Source organism: Sus scrofa, chromosome 1 (genome assembly GCF_054392235.1).
Source record: "Sus scrofa isolate SSC_HxYL_T2T_F1_AM1 chromosome 1, Sscrofa_HxYL_maternal_Yorkshire_Landrace_v2.0, whole genome shotgun sequence".
Classification (NCBI taxonomy): domain Eukaryota; kingdom Metazoa; phylum Chordata; class Mammalia; order Artiodactyla; family Suidae; genus Sus; species Sus scrofa.
In genome coordinates this window covers 129,449,170-129,450,665 of record NC_139383.1, presented here as the reverse complement: position 1 = coordinate 129,450,665, position 1,496 = coordinate 129,449,170, and the positions used below count along the sequence as shown (strand labels likewise).

General features: G+C 46.5%; 1 pseudogene; it reads right to left on the bottom strand.

Moving 5' to 3' along the window:
• Nucleotides 1-351: 351 nt before the first annotated feature.
• On the bottom strand, nucleotides 352-953 carry LOC100153465 (small ribosomal subunit protein eS4, X isoform-like; annotated as a pseudogene).
• Nucleotides 954-1,496: the final 543 nt, after the last annotated feature.

Below are 1,496 nucleotides of genomic sequence, written 5' to 3'. Positions count from 1 at the left end.
CATAGAACCTGAAACCTCATGGTTCCTAGTCAGATTCATTTGCACTGTGCCACAATGGTAACTCCTTTTTTTTTTTTTTTTTTTTAAGAAGCTAAGAACAGCATAGATAAGTTCTTAGCCCAAGTAAGAGGACTTCACGTTATGGGCTTCCCTGGCTCTCTCCATTCTGAGTTACTTGCTGCTCCTGCTTTGCCAAGTTTGATGTGTTCTCCCTCCCACCACCACCCAAGCCCAGCTTATAAGAGACACGGGAAATTCACATCTGGAATGCCTAAGCCCACCTTAAAAATTCAATGTGTTTTTCATGTAGAAAAGTAGGAAGGAAAATCTAAATCCCAAACCACCAAAAGAGACTATTAATTATGCAGTCTTTAATTAATTAAGTATAAAGACTTTTCCAATCATATCACCTATAGATCATTTTATCCACTGCTCTGTTTGGCCACCAGTCTCTTGTCTCTCTCCTCAGCAATGCTGAGGCAGATACCCTTTCCACAGGGAAGAGAGATCCATGGTTTGTTGCCTTTGCCAATAACAAAAATGTTGGAGAGCCAGGTGGCGAAGCCGTTGCTATTGGCATCTTTCACATGGACTACATCGAAAGAACCAGGATGTCTCTCTGTTGGTGATGACACCAGTTCTTCCCAGGTTAGCACCTCCGGTCACCATGCACAGTTTACCAGTATCAAATTTGATGAAATCAGTTATCTTGCCAGTCTCCAAATCAATTTGAATGGTGTCATTCACCTTGATGAGGGAATCAGGGTAGCGGATGGTACAGGCATTGTGGGTGACCAGGTGAGGGATTCCTTTTGTCCCCACAAATATCTTTCTCACTTGTACTTGGCCTCCTCAGGTGTAATACAATGATCGGCAAAATGACCCTTGGTGTCATAGATCAGACAGAAATTCTCTCCAGTCTTGTCAATGCTGAGGACATCCATAAAACCATCAGGGTAAGGAGTTCCCATCGTGGCGCTGGGGTTAACGAATCTGACTAGGAACCATGAGGTTGAGAGCTCGACCCCTGGCCTTGCTCAGTGGGTTAAGGATGCAGCGTTAAGGTGAGCTGTGGTGTAGGTGGCAGACGCGGCTCGGATCCCACGTTGCTGTGGCTCTGGCATAAGCCGGTGGCAACAGCTCTGATTGGACCCCTAGCCTGGGAACCTCCATATGCCGTGGGAAGGGGCCCTAGGAAAGGCAAAAAGACAAAAAACAAAAACAGCAACGTTAAGTTGTATCAGTGCAGACCTTGCCGTCTATCTTAATGAAACGCTACATGCAGATCTTTACTTCATCGGTTAGGGCATATTTAAGTCTGTTCCTTTTCTTTTTTTGTCTTTTTGCCTTTCCTAGGGTCCCTTCCCACGGCATAGGGAGGTTCCCAGGGTATGGGTCCAATCAGAGCTGTTGCCACCGGCTTATGCCAGAGCCACAGCCACAGCAACGCGGGATCCGAGCCGCGTCTGCGACCTACACAACTCACGGCAATGCTG